Genomic DNA, 15087 nt, shown 5'->3' with positions numbered 1-15087 from the left:
CTAAAAGAAGTATTTAACTTCAAAAACTGTCATTCATTTTATCAAATGATTTCTCCGTACAGTTTTGATCAAAATCAAAATACCTTTTATTATTAATAGTAAAGTGCTTCCCTCTCGCATGACACCGTCCACGAACCCTAAGCCGAGAGTCGAGACAGCGTAACCACAACCAGTAAACTGTGCGCCTTTGACTTGTTCGGTACTGTGTTGTGCTGTGATATATAAGTGTCTTATTTACGGATTTATTAATTAAGGTAGGTTTAATTTTTAAAATAAGAATTGAATTAATAATAATATGTTATTAAATGTTTATAATAGTAATTTTTGGAACGATAATTTTTTGTTAAAAATAATGTGTGAAATATATTAATTCAGGTTTCATTTTTAAAAATGCGTTGAGATTTGTTTAATAAAAAAAATGTTGAGAAATCTGAGAAAGTAGTATTTTAGAAAATAGAGAGTGTTTATAACATTCTTAACCTATATGGATATAATAATAATTAAATAACAAACTTAAATAAATTTAAAAAGATGCTCCCTGTTATTTTATTAATTAAAATAGTGATCTATATATATATAAAAAGAAAATGGTGTTCGTTTGAGGCTCTTTCACGCTTAAACCACTGATTGTATCGACATGAAACTACCACCATTCGATGCGAAATTTTTCCTAGATGGTTTATGGCTAATTCCAACGTTCCTTCATTTTTTATTTCTGTTTTACTTTTATGAAAATTTTTCCCGCTACTAAAAACAAAAGAGGCTTCCTAGAACCGCAAAACGTCAACATCTGTTAAAAACTCGATTTTCGAAATATTTCAATTTTCTTAGCGGGAAGTTAAAAAGAAGAATAATAAAAATATGAAAAAAAATAAAATAATGAAACATAAAATTTATTTTAATTCGTCCAGCAAAGCGGGCGCGAAACGGCTAGTTACTACATATACACGTGGAAATCTTGAAAGAAAAATGGTCTTCGTTTGAGGCTCCTTCACGCCTAAACCTCTTATCGTATCAACATGAAACTACTGCCATTCGATGCGAAATTTTTCCTAGATGGTTTATGCTCTTATTTTTTAAATTCCAACGTTCCTTCATTTTTTTATTGCTGTTTTACTTTTATGAAAATTTATACATACGGACTTCACCGCGGAAACATTCGGGGAGGCTTCCTAGAACCTCAAAACGTCAACATCTGTTAAAAACTCGATTTTCGAAATTTTCAATTTTCTTAGCGGGAAGTTAAAAAGAAGAATAAAAAGAAAAAATAATAATAATAAAACATAAAATTTTATTTATTTCCTATTCTAATTCGCCCAGCGAAGCTGTTATATAAATGACCCATTATTGGTATTAAATAGTATACAAATAATATTTAAATATAAACCTTAAATAAATTTAAAGAATATTTTTTTACTAAAATAGTATTATCTATGTATTTATAAATATGAAAATTGTTTTATAAAATACTGGTATTATTATTTATAAATGGCTAATTAATATATATATTATTTACCGATTCAAAAGGGGGAACTCTGCCAGTATTCGGAACCTTGTCTAAAAGGACTCCTTTTATTAATATGTTTTAGTTATTATATGTTAAGGTTATTCATTTATTTCAATGTATAAAATTTATTAAATTGTAATCGAATATATTATATAGGCTTGAGATGTAATGAATAATCGTGGTGACATTTATTGTAACACTAACAAAAAATATAGCAACAACTGTTTGACAGTGATTAATTAATATATGTATGCGTTATCTTAATGTCATTTTTAAGTCACGCATAAGTGGGTCTAAAGTGCACTTTTACTGTTCACAATAATAATTCGAATATGTCATTATTAATAATATTAATTGTATTGATTATTTTTCCGACCCAAATATCGGCCAATAGAATTGCACCATTCGACGTCACGTGGTACAACCTACATGGTATTATACTGAAAATTTTTTGTGAAAATTTTCTCTGGTCGTTGCTTCAAGAAAAGTATTAAGTAGTTGTTTTATTCATTATGAAATTCTTATTTGTTAACTGTACATTTCGTCTCATGGTGCAATTGTATTGGCCGACATTTGGGTCGGAAAAATAATCCCCCGAATACCACACGAGCTTCAAAATTATCGGGCATTTCCCTCAAGCTCTTGTGGTATTATAAGTGATTATTTTATAAATTAATTAAAAATATGTTTAATAATGTTGAAATAATATTTACTTTAGGAATGATTTAGTTACGTAAATGTCATACTAAAGAAGACTGTACTGATTCAATTTACATTCAATACGGTCTAAAACAATGTGTATGCCTAAAAAAATACAAGAAAATATGACATCACAAATCTAACACACACACATAAATTATATTAGAACATAAGAAATCTGTCAAAAGAAAAAATTATAACAAACAAACACAAAAGTATCTATTACTATCGGCCTCTATATGCGTTGTTTATACTTACTTATTATTGATGTAACACAAAAATAAACAAAATTGCATTGGAAGAGCTAAAAACCCTGAAAAGTTATACAACAAAAACAATGATACCAAAGATGGATAATTATACAAAAAGTTCAAACATTTACGAAAGGAAAAAATCAATAAAAATTATCAAATACATTTAACTAAGTAATACCTAATTTGGCTGTGTTGTGCGATGGTGTGTGAGAGGGTGTGTATGTGGGGCTCATGATGCAGGGGATTTAGCGCTATGGATATTCTTAATACTTCTTTTAAGATTCCGCGATAGCTTAAACAAGTCAAGGCTTAGTGGTCGTTGTATGTCCGGGCTGCGGTATGATAAATAAATAAATAATAATTCGTTTATTTCCAAGATAGTGGTACGATTAGATCGAACAACAAGAAAAATCCGCATAATCAGCCATATATAAATAGGCATGCAAATGTCATATACATTTTTTGCAATGTCATATAATAAGAACATTAACATAATGTCATAGTAAGAAGTCATTTATAATTGTTAAACTTATGGTCTAAATACTCGCTCACGCTATAAAAGCAGCTTGACTTTAAAAAACTAGTATACTATACAAAACTAATGTATATATAGCTAATGTAATAATATAATGTATACTTATAAAGGCCGATTTACATTATCTTAGTATTTAGGAGAGTGCTTTAGTACAATTTGAAAGGCAAGTTCTTTAGCGTAGCGTTTACTAAAGCAAGTAGCGTTTACATGTTTCAACTAAAGTACTATCCTAAAGCACTCTCCTAAACACTAAGATAATGTAAATCGGCCTTTTTGACAAGCAGTTTTGGCCTAGTGGCTTCAGCGTGCATTTCTCACCCCTGAGGTCGTAGGTTCGATCACCGGCTGTGCACCAATGGACTTTCTATGTGCGCATTTAACATTCGCACGAATGGTGAAGGAAAACATCGTGAGGAAAGTGGCAAAATTTGTGCAAATTTGTGTGTCGGGCACAGGAGGCTGATCACCTAAGATCATGAAACAGATTCAGAAAACTGATTTATTTTATACTTATAACACTTGTTTAAGTTAATTTTAAATATCGTAGAGCCATAGTTCATGATCGGAACTGGCACGTCGTTAATATGTCGGGATGGAAATAGTTCAGTTATATTTAGTTAATTACTTTTCTCAAAAGTTTAAACTGACGTTTAAGAATATAACTGGGGTTTTCTTTCTCATATGTACTGAATATATGTACCGTTAGACGGACAGAAATCAGTTTTTAAACAGTTTCGAGTCATTTTGGGACCCAAAAAGGAAATTCTTTTTTCGGAAAATGTCAGTGCTGTTCTGTGCTACCCCCAATGGCTGGCTTTCATCTGCAGCAGCTTCTTAAGTCTGTCGATCGGTATCTAGGTCCATCTACTGGTTTCCGGGTCAGATAAGCTTCCTTGGACCTAGGCCCATGCCCCAGCCAATTAGTCCAAGGGCCTATAATGTTGGCCAACTCTTATATGTGCTAATCTATAGTGCTTACGAAATACTTGAACGGCCCCAGAGGGGGCAAACGGGCAGGAGGCTCACCTGATGTTAAAGGCCGATTTACATTATCTTAGTGTTTAGGAGAGTGCTTTAGTACAACTTGAAAGGCAAGTTCTTTAGCGTAGCGTTTACTAAAGCAAGTAGCGTTTACATGTTTCAACTAAAGTACTATCCTAAAGCACTCTCCTAAACACTAAAGATAATGTAAATCGGCCTTAAGAGATACCGACCTTGTACTTTCTGAATGCCAAAGAGCTCGCGGGAGCGTTTAGAGTTGGTACGCTCTATTTTTACGCCCTTAGTCGAATTCCATTTCTAATAGGCAAGTAGCTGGTCAGACTTTTGTCCTGTGATTTAATACCGGTTTCCTCACGATGCTTTCCTTCGTACGAGCGATAGAATGTCTATTGGTGCACGGGGTTCGTTACTTCAGAAATGAGAGTCACGTACATTGCACGTATCTATGATATAACAACAATAGGATATTTGCGTTAAGACAACAATGACGCCCGCGCAGAGTAAATGAAAAGCCTAGCTTATCAAATGATAAGGTTTTAGATGAAAACTGTTCAAGCGATTTCCAACCTTGATGACCGTAATGTTTTTTTTTTTTAAGACAATTCACACTAATTGACCTAGTCCCATGCTAAGCTGGTGAAGCTTGTGTTATGGGTACTAGGCAACGGATATACATACATATTATTGATAGACATATAAATACATATTTAAACACCCAAGACCTAAAGCACAACACCAAATGCTCATCACATCGATGTTCGTCTCAGCCGGGGATCGAACCCGGGACCCATGGATTCGCAGTCACTAGAACTTCTTTATGGGTATGTTTCTAATGGGTAATAAATGTTAAACTCGCGTCAGGACACGTGACCTGATCGAAAATTCGTGAGACGGATGGAGAGTAGACAGCTGACGCGGCGTATTTAATGTAATATAAATTGCCATGTTTGTGTAGCGAAATAAATTAATATTGTATTCTACCACATAAATGATAGTACTTTAATACTGATAATTAAAGCAATTCGTGCAAAATTATTCCCTAACCATTCCTTAATATAAAAAATGCATAACGTTAATATTAGAGTTTTCACTTCTACCGGTACTCCCGGAGTGCAACCCGTCATTTTTTATTACATACTTGCTCGAACGGTGATAGAAAAGTATATTGTGTATTGTGAAGCCTAATTTGGCGAATGATTTCTGTATGTCAAAATCAAAAAATGTTACGTCCTGGAATCAAACTAAGCTAATGATACTTAGGCTTACCTTTAGAACTTGGAGCGTGTGTTAGTGAGAGAGAGATTTAATATGTATAAGACCCAAGGGTCAAAATTTTAATCATCAGACGTGGAGAATATGAAATTCCACCTGTATCACCTCAAAGTTGGTCCACAATTGGTAGTTTATATGGTAGTTTTTGTCGTGCACCACTAATGTGGAACCAGGTACTCACTGAAGTATCAATTATTAAGTCTTATTTCCGAATCAATTCGACTTAGAGTTCTTCAAATAGCGTACCAATTTTTAAAAGGCCGTCAACGCGTTTGCGAGCCTACTGGCAACTTGTCCATGGATTACTTAACATTAGATGAGCCTCTTACCCATTTGCCCCTTGTTTTATAAAAAAATATAACCCAATTCATGTAAAAAGCGTTGAACCGTCAAAAAGTATAAAATAATAATATTTCTTATTTGTGTTATTGCATTTTTGTTACCTATTTTTTTTGAAAATGTAATATAGCCTATGTCAGTCAGTGAAAATGCAGCTTTCTAATGGTGAAAGAATGAAATCGGTCCAGTAGTTTTTGTGTAAAACGTACATACAAAAACACAAATCCTCTTTATAATATTAGTATAGATGGGATCGGAATTCGTATGTATTGGACGAATTGCCTGTGTATGATTTAATAACGCTTTGTTTTCCGATAAGTTTTACGATGAAATAAATCTTGTGTTATAATATTTGCGTCGTAAATCGAGTTGGCCATTGTTTCAGACGTGTTTCAAGTGTCAACACACGTGCCCTTGAAGTGAACGTGAACCTGTTATTGTTCATGCATATGCTTAAATTTAATAATTTAGTATTAAGGACCAATCTGGTCGCCAAACTCCAATAAAGTACACTCTTTCTTTCCATTTAAAAAAATATATATATGGTGGAGTTGAGTATTTCATGTATACATTTTGAAAGATCGATACACGATTTAAATAACTTCGCTCGATAGAAAAAATATCTAAACATAGCCAGTTTTTGACACTTTGAATTCATTTCATGATGAAAATCTATATACTTGTAGAACAAGATTTTGAATAATACACGATATATTTTATCACAAGCTATCCATTTCAGAAAAAAGAGTGCGTGTACTTATGTACTCGCGTAAGAAGTTATACTTCTTTGGCATTATTAAGAATAGTTTTTGATTGCATGCAAATAATTAATTACAATTAAATAATCAATTATTGGAAAAGGAGTCATTATAGTCAATAAAGTTCAGTTTACATTTGAAAAATTAAGTAAATAAATATTTATTATTATTCTCTTACATTAAGTGTAACATAAATTCTATTATTATTCGGATGTTGCTTTTAAATTATGTCCAATGCCGTAGCTTCTTCCGTGGGCAACTTCATTCTGTTAATTTTGTGTCACGGTGCGCGCGCACCGTAAAATTTCACTCTCATCAATTTTTCATAACGCGCCTAAAGAAGTATAACTTCAAAAAAAATCATAAAATTACATTATGCAACTTTTTCTACAGCTGTGATACTTTTTGACATCCAACACCTTTTGTCTTCAGTCACCGTGACCACGCACGCTGTAAAGCACGCGAAACGTCGGTTTAATTTAAAATTATGAAAAATAATTGTAAATACATAACTTAAATCGGTTAAACATTGTTTTATTATCAAATGTGTGAAAGTTATGTCAATAAAAGACAATACTAGATTAAATATAAACTGTCTAAAAGGCTTTTACAGATTTCAGCTGACGAAATTTTTATTTTGTTTTCGTTCAGTGGTTAATATAATAGCCACTTTCGTTGCGAATCCAGTAACTACGATAATAGTTCTCAATCACGCGAATAGGAAACGGAAATACCACTTCCGATTAAATTTTGAGTGGATTTGTGATCAATCGCGAAGACACTTTCAGTTTTTAAATAAAAAAACTTTAGAGGTGTCAAGGGACACCCGGATGGAACGAAATTCCTTTCGATTAATTTATATGTTAATTGGTATCATAACAGTATGATAGATTTTCTCGACACCAATCTTACGACGAAAAAAAAAAGCCAACATCACGAGGTGTTCTCAGGCGGTCACCCATCCAAGTACTGACCTCGCCCGACGTTGCTTAACTTCGGTGATCGGACGAGAACCGGTGTATAACAATAGCAAATAGCAAAAAAGTGTCGTGACAACTTTTCGTATGAATTTTTTCCGTCTAGCCCCCTTTCACAACGCGCGATAAGGAACTTCGTACCAAAAAAACCTTCAAAAAATTTGACTTAGGGTACACTTATATTTAAGAAAAGAGCGTGCCAATTCTTAAAAAGCCGTCAGCGCGCTAGCGAGCCTGTGCTGTGTGAGTGACCATGGGCGGTATCACTTAACATCAGGTGAGCTGCCCGTTTGCCTCCTGTAACATAAAAAAATACACACATGAAATATCACACAAAAAACACAGAATATGAAGCAATTATAAGTACGGTCAAAAGCGTTACGTTAGGATGATATCGTTTAGAACACACCGGTTATATTGACCAAAATCAAAGGTCCCAGCTGAATTCTATTGTATTAGGTTCTTAACAACGTCATCTGTTACGACTATCGGTTTTTACGACCAAATATGAGTAGTCCCTTCGATGTCGTTATATAAAGATTAAATTAAATTATAATAATTCATGTGCACTTTTTATTATTAGGTATTATTATTTTTCATGTGTCCTTTATGAGTTTGTTTTTTGTTCCTGTTTAGTTTCTTTTTCTCAACAACTATATGTAATACATGTATTTTTGCACTTCTTGCCTACCTTATGTAATTTTAATACTTTTTTTTTCTTTTCTCACAGTGGTTGCCTGGAAGAGATCGCTCGAAAGCGATAAGGCCGCCAGTTGCTCTCCTTTTTATTTAATTATGTCAATTGTACTATATTAATGTATATGCAAGGAAGTGTTAATAAATAAAATAAATAAATAAAGTTTACACTGTATACACAAAATATACATGGAGAACAGATATAGTGTATACAAACATTTTTTTTTTAAATTATATCTTTTGTTTTCAGGTGTTAGCTGATAATGGTGTGATTTCGTCCTTTTGGTAAGTTTTCTGTTCTGTTAATTTACTGGTTAATAATAATAATTTTATTCATCAGACAAATAGTCAGTTGATTAGTAAGTTAGTAACAATAGTTTCTTAAGATCTATGTTAGTAGAATTAGTAAAAATAAGAAAAAAGTAGTTAAACAAAAACTATCAGGTACAAAGCCCCGCACCCAGGCACCAAAGACGCGCACCGCTTTCGCATAGTGGCGAAAAAGCAATACAAACATATATTGATATTTATTTTTAACACACAAATAGTATTTACAATATTCATAACCTACATAGTTCTAATAATAATCATTAAAAGTCCCTTTAGTGTACCTTTAATGCTGGCAGCATTTCGATCAGTATTGCGATCTTCGTTGAGCGAGGAAAGCACTGTGCTGTCAGGCATCAACTTATAGCTTTAATTTTGTGTGCACTGGAACCACGCGGCCCAAGAGTCTCTACTCCAAAGGGAACATAATTAATATTGGAGGAAAGACTCTTATATTTGAGCCGTTTATTATTTTCCGCCAGCTCTGCGTCGGCGCCAACTTTGGTGCGTGTCCGAGGGAGGTTAGCCTTTTATCACAGTGTTGACTGTGTGTGTGTGTGTGTTGACCTAGACTTGTACACAGAGCAAATCATAATTATCAGATATGACATAGACAACAAGTGATGTATTCTATAATTGCTGAAGGCGCCAAATTTAAATTTTATAGACTAACAATGTCAAAAACCCTAGAACATATGCCGTTAAACAAATGTAAATCAAAGACAATATAAATGATTTTCCACGCATACAATAGTACTAACAGTATTTATGTAACTGACCTACTGAATCTAGAATCTAGGTAATACGCTTGACTGAGCCATTGATAGGCAATGTCATGCTGGAGTGGAAAAGCGTAAACGCGGCTTGAATATCGTTACTCACTAAATTAATTAGCCGTTACTCAGAATATTTGGGATTGGTTACTGTTAAAATTTAGTAAGAATATTTAAAGAAAAAACTTTTTAACCGGATTAAAGTTATGGATTATTATAAATTTACAATTATTTAACATAATTTTAAATTTATCCGACGTTTCACGTGCTTAACAGCGTGCGTGGTCACGGTGACTGAAGACAAAAGGTGTTGGATGTCAAAAAGTATCACAGCTGTAGAAAAAGTTGCATTATCTGTATTTATTTCCCCGGAGGTAGTATCGACTAAAAGATGGAGGGTTTTGGCAGAAATGGCTCACGGTGTCCTCTATTTTCGTGGATTGTTTATCTTGAGACAACCGATATAATATATAATATAATAAACGTCGGATGAATTTAAAATTATGTTAAATAATTGTAAATTTATAATAATACATAACTTTAATCCGGTTAAAAAGTTTTTTCTTTAAATGTGTAAAGGTTATGTCGATAAAAGACAATACTAAGAATATTTAATTTCTGGTAGAAAAACGTAACTGTTCAGGAATTTCGACAAAATCTGTGTAGATTGTGATGGTCATGGATTTGCCCTTTGAACTAGGTGCCATTGGGCTGACCGCCACCTTCAGTTGGCTCAGTCTCGTGAAGCGAATTCTCCTGTGCCAGCAGCATCTCTTGGATTTTACCCATCATAATTAATTGAAGGAGGTGGTAGCGGTCATGGTGACACGACTAAATGTTAAGAGTTACACCCCTAAATTTTAATTTTTTAGACAAAATTTTGGTTTTTATTTATTGTATGTTCAACCCCTATTTTTATTCTTTTTCTTCTTAAAGTGCCTCTCCACTACTGGAGGTTGGCGGTCAGCTCGTCATACTCCTTCTTATTTTTCGCCAAGCGCATCAGCTGTTCTACGCTGGCCACTCCCGTCCATTCTCTAATATTGCGGAGCCACGACTTCCTCCTTCTGCCAGCGCGTCTTTTCCCCTCGACCTTGCCTATCATGATTACTTGAAGAAGTCGGTACTATTTTTATTATATTATGTAGTTATTTTTATTGAACTAAAAAAGTGTTTTCCCAGAAACGACGACTTTTTGACGCCTCATTGGTCTAGTCACTAGTGGTTAGTACCCCTGACTGCGAATCCATGGGTCCCGGGTTCGATCCCCGGCTGAGACGACCATCGATGTGATGAGCATTTGGTGTTGTGCTTAGGTCTTGGGTGTTTAAATATGTATTTATATGTTTATCTATCTATAATATGTATGTATATCCGTTGCCTAGTACCTACCCATAACACAAGCTTCACCAGCTTAGCATTAGTCAGCTAGTTTATTGATAAGATTTTCAGTTACTTTTTATTGGTGTCCAAATGTATAGACCCCTTTATCTGCCCATGAGTCAGGGCGTGCCATTTTGGGCGTAGGACCCACTAACCGAGGGATCATTGCACCGTTTATGACCTTACAATTGTCGCATTTGACTACTGATTAGCTTAACCTAGAAATAATGTTCGTAACTTTTATTGTGGTTACTTATAGAATATTGATTCTGGTAAACCGATTATATATAAGGCAACCTTATTAATAAATACCTGCTGAGGGTAAAGTAAAACATAACTAAATTATAAAAAAAAACAGTGTTGGCTTCAGAGTGCGACTCTCATCCCTGACGTCGTAGGTTCGATTACTGGCTGTGCACCAATAGACTTTCTTTCTCTGTGCGCATTTAACATTCGCTCGAACGGTGAAGGAAAACATCTTGAGGACATGTCTTAGACCCAAAAGTCGGCGTGTGTTAGGCACAGGAGGCTGATCACCTACTTGCCTATTAGATTTAAAAATGATCATGACACAGATTCAGAAGAGGGTAAGACCTAAAGAGGTTGGAGCGCCACTGATTTGTTTTATTTTTCATAGCTAAATTATTAAAAACTTAACTAACAATAGAGTTACTAAACTAAAATCTATAAAAAATATAAAAGAGTAATAATACGTTTTTATTTAAAAAAATATTATTGTAATTATTAATTTTAATTTATAGGTTACGAAAATTGTACACAGAAAAAGAGAATTAAAAAAAAAGTGTGTGTGTGTCAGCTACGACGCACGATTGGAGTTTACTCCTTACGAACGATAAAATGGCGATAATGTTCTGTGGCTGTCGACCATATTTTCATACTAAAGGTGGTAAGAATATATGTTTTTATAATATAAATGTTTGTTGTAGTAATAAAACGTACTTACATCATCTATGCCCAAATAGGATTTTCTTTCTGTGACCAGTGAAACACTGACTATTGACAAAACTCTATGGCACGCTAGACAATCTACTTTTATTTTTACACCTGTCAACACTGACAATGTTGTAACGTGGCTGTCAAAACGTGAATTCAAAATAGAAAATCAAATAAAAAATCAAAATAGAAAGTCTGTGTAATGTATTCCATCTCATTCTTTTACACGTTCAATTCTACAGATATATTTGTTTGTCTCTTTCTACATAACGCCTCAACTTTTCGTGTTACACTTGATTTTACTCCTCATAAAATTTCCGTACTGGGCCTTATAACTCAAATCGTTTCTTAAGGAGTAAACTCAAAAATTTGGTCCCTGTGGCAGTGTACCTTTAATGGCAGAATTTCCTCGCTGTATTGCGATCTTCGTTGAGCGAGGAAAGCACCAGCTCTGGGGTCAACAGTACCAGTCACCAACTTAAATCTTTAATTAGAATGACTGGAACCCGGGTAAAAATTACTTACGATTCGTTATTAGTAATCGCATATATAGTAAGCTTTCATTACCAGTTCGATTAGATGAGAAAGTCAAAGAAAACGTGCAGCTTCTAAGAAATATAATTTATACATACGATTCAAATTAACTCAATCCCAGAGGGCTTGCGAGTGCGTTGCGGGCCTTCTTTTGTGTGTTGTGTGTATTTCATGTAAAAAATTAACTTCTAGAACTATTTGAAGATATTACGAGTCCTTTCTCATATACAAAAACAGGCGTGAACTTGAAGTTACATGTAACACAAATACTCTGTCGTCTCTTTCTATCAAAGTGTGATGGAAAGAGACAGCTTGTTAATTTAATTCCCTGACTCCGTAAAAAGCAGTAAATCTACTGTAATTACAGTATGTCTAGTAATGGTCTAATCTCTGGCAGATGGTCACTCGACTGACGCAATGGTTCCGCTTTCCGACTTGTATAGTTCATATGTATTTGGAAAATTTGGGATTTTTTTTTGTATTAGCAATACATTGCCTAATCCGTGTGGTTCCTCTCACTGAAGACGTGTATTCAACCCCTTTTACGCACCAATGGATTTACTAAACGTTTAATTAACAGCAAGGTTTGCAAATTTGAGGTCGGTCGTCGTCGACATCATACTGTTTATACAGCAAACGCCAAGAACCATCACAAAGATAATACCATTATTTAATACCTACAGCTGAGACTTTCATCATGGGAGATCGAGGAATACGAAATTCCATACGTATCACCTCGACGTCTCTTCCACGACTGAGCGTTACGGCCCTATCGCAGCACAAATTGCTGTATCAGTGTCTTGGGGTGGAGAGCTGGAGCACTGAGGCGCGCCGGCCCGTAAGAACAATTAGTTATGTAAAACATTAAATTGATATACATAATTTTATCAATTTTTTTCTGAAATGGATTACTTGGCTTGCGATAAAATATATCGTGTAAGTTTCAAAATCGTGTTCTATATACATTTTCATCATAAAATGAATTCAAAGTGTTGTTGTTATATAAAACTTATAATAAATGGTTGTCTGTAAAGTCGGTCTACGGACGATAGTTTAAAGTAACAACGTCATAACAACACATTGATGAAATGATTGCATACTTAAGTCTTCGAGTGGAAGAGAGATAGATGCAGCGCAAACAGGACAAGTCATGCTTTTTCGTGCGTGCAGCCGGCGTTCCACAATTTATTAGACGTTATCACGTCAAAACTAATTTTAATAATTTTAAAACGGCTTGCATATTTAAATTGTTGTAACTTGGAAGCGTAATTAAACATTATATATTTTAGGAATGAATTTGTAGCGTCACCTACAACGGCTACAAGCACTGCTATGACGTCATAGACTGAAACGCGGTATCGAAGTGTTTCCAACTAAGCATATATACCTACAACTAATTGACCTTAGCCACTGAGCCCTTCGGGTTCGTAAGGGGTTAGGTAAGGGAGGACTTCTAACCTACCTTACTCCTTTAAGGAGAAACTGGTCATCATCCTTCATCTACATTTAATTTATGCTAGAGAATGTGGGCACTTCAAATAAGAGGATTTAGCTGATCAACTTGACGATCTTAGTCACTCGTCAAAATCAGATTAGGGTATAAAAGCCGCTTTCACCGGGGAAGGCGTGGACCATTACTTCGTATTTCGCTTACTCCAGTGAGCTACCGTCCTGCCCTTCAGGTGATTGACTGCCCAACGACGGCCCAAGCTGAAGCCCGAGTCTCGCAGGACACACCCTTGCGCTGGTCACGGAAAAAGCCTATTATGGCCTAGGTATGCTCGCCAAATTTGCCCGAACTGAGCTGTAAAGGCCCTTCAGGCCAACAGCGAGATTCCATTCAAAAATAGTCACCGGGGCCTTTGCGCCAGTCATTGGGCCAAGGATTCCTCAACAAGAAAGCCTATTACTTTTAATGCTGCTGCAAGAGTTACAGACGCAGAGTAGCACAATTTAAAACGAAAATGATTTTAGTTATATAACTTCTAAAAATCATCTGAAAATATTAACTAATCTTGTACGTTGGTCACCCTATTAAACGTATGCGCCGAAACGCGTGCCCAATTAAATTACTACACTTTCACAGTGCGCATGAGTTGTTAATCCATAAACATCTTTGTTGTCTTCTGAACTCTTTCTAAGTCAAGTAAAGTCATGATTTGACTAGTTCATCAAAGTATATATTATAAAATAAAAAATACCTTGTATATGATATATAATATATATGTACGTAATATATACAATATTTTATAAAATCCATTGAGAAAGCAATGAATAATAAGTTAAAATATTAAAAATAGCCTAATATTTTTTACCCACACATTGTCTAAGTTTGAAAACGAAATGCATTTTCGTGGATTCCTACAAAAATTTGATACGTTTATGTAGTATTATTTCTTCGTCTACTTTTGCTGACAAGAGGAGGAGGGGGATAAATTGCAGTAAATTTGCTCATGTATTCTGTTGAAGCGCTGTTGTGTTAAGAATTGATGGTACTCCACATGTTCCTAGTGCTCTGGTTATGCTCATGAAATTTTTTGTGTTCAAAGCGACTTCAATGTCATTAAATTAGAAATATTGTTATCATGAGCTATACTTCAATCAACGTCTAGAAGCAGAGTTTCGCCCCGAGTGCCTTCTTGTTGTGAAAACAGCAAAAGATTGGAACTCCTTGCCCCCTTCCATACCTAGATAGTTTAATATGGGTTCATTCAAGCTGTTGCTAAATAGGCGTCTCATGCTCTCTTATGGGAGTACATAAAACCAGGTTAGATTATTGTCCTCTATTCTTAAAACAAGTTTAAATATAACCTGTGGGTTCAAGAGCCTATGTCCTGCAACACGTTTATTTAAAGCGCATAGTTGGATAATACGAGGCGTTAGACGTCAATTAGACACATAACTTGATTGTACCTCGCCATAATTATCGCTGACGCGGGTTTATAGGGCTGCTACAACGCTATATTAAGATTTATTGGGACAGGGAACAAACGATAGGGGTCACATGACTAGAAGTGCTTACTGTACATGAACTAGCTTATAGTGCCATCCAGTGTTGGCAACTGTACGATATTTAT

The 15087-nt window shown here is 34.7% G+C and overlaps 1 protein-coding gene across 4 annotated transcripts in view; it reads left to right on the top strand.

Moving 5' to 3' along the window:
- LOC125061838 (GAS2-like protein 3) overlaps positions 1–15087 on the top strand; it is a 104201-nt gene that overhangs the window by 38907 nt on the left and 50207 nt on the right. For 2 of the 4 annotated variants that reach the window (XM_047667462.1, XM_047667459.1), the window contains exons 1-2: positions 175–254; positions 8290–8324. The gene's annotated coding sequence lies outside the window, so the exon portion shown is untranslated. Of the gene's footprint in view, positions 1–174; positions 255–8289; positions 8325–15087 lie in introns of those variants that run through there. The other 2 variants (XM_047667460.1, XM_047667461.1) reach the window with 1 other exon arrangement.

The sequence above is a fragment of the Pieris napi genome, chromosome 24 (assembly GCF_905475465.1).
Source record: "Pieris napi chromosome 24, ilPieNapi1.2, whole genome shotgun sequence".
NCBI lineage: Eukaryota > Metazoa > Arthropoda > Insecta > Lepidoptera > Pieridae > Pieris > Pieris napi.
The sequence above is the reverse complement of the archived record's forward strand: the minus strand, read 5'-3'. Positions and strand labels throughout refer to the sequence as shown.